Here is a 997-nt window from a genome sequence, read left to right as displayed (position 1 = left end):
GCTGACAATGGAAAGAGAGAACCAAAATAATAAAATCAAGTTAGCTTTCCGACACTATGCAAATTTTTTTTAAATTACCTTCCTCCCCCACAAAACAAAAGCAGACTTCCTATCCTGCCCCAGGTAAGTGAGGTGCTTTATTATTAAAGCTCCCCAAGACTGGTGAAGAAAGACTATCATGGGGGAACCTGGGTGATCATGCAAATTTGAAATGGATATTCAAAAAATCATTACCTATCAACTAATAAATGATTCTAGGTGCCTAGCTATAATTTATACCGTCTACTCAGTGATATGATTGGATGCTGATAGGACCTCATTTTTTTCTAGAGTGCGTTAAGTAACACAGCTTGGTCATAGAGCTGTCTCCAGTCTGCAATTAAAAGATCAGCACTGTGCACTGCAGCTGCACCTGGTTCATTCAGTGGTGTGGCCCTATATCTCTCTATGGGCCCTATGTAAAGGATTACCTGAAGCCAATATAAAGATTGGGGTACATATACTGGCTGAAGGGCACCTCAAACACACAAAAGCGTAAAATCCCATTGACTTAGTACACATGACCATGCAGAGGCTGCATTGCATATTGTAGGGTGCAGGTCATTTTGAGAAATGTGTGACTGATTGGCTTACAGTTCAAATGCATTCTTCTTTGACATTTCTAAGCATGCATGCATTTTGTATTGAAAAAAAAGGAATATCTGTCACCATGAGCCCTAAATGTGCATTGAACTGCAGCCAAAGCATACATTCTGCATTTTCCATTCAAAAGCAGTTGCATGCGTTTGAATAAAATCCCTATGAATCGGTATATTCTACGAGTGTGTGTGGGAGGCTTATGGCTGATCCCAGCCTGCCTGAATCTACTGCGAGCTCTGCAACTTCTCCACCAGCCATTTACTAGGTAAGCGCCCTTCTCTGTTTTACCCATAGACCTACAAAAAACACCCCTCCCCATCCTTGTGCCATTCCCATTCCTATGGCCTTAAACACTGCT

The sequence above is a fragment of the Pyxicephalus adspersus genome, chromosome 9 (genome assembly GCF_032062135.1).
Source record: "Pyxicephalus adspersus chromosome 9, UCB_Pads_2.0, whole genome shotgun sequence".
NCBI lineage: Eukaryota > Metazoa > Chordata > Amphibia > Anura > Pyxicephalidae > Pyxicephalus > Pyxicephalus adspersus.
Note: the sequence above shows the minus strand (reverse complement) of the source record.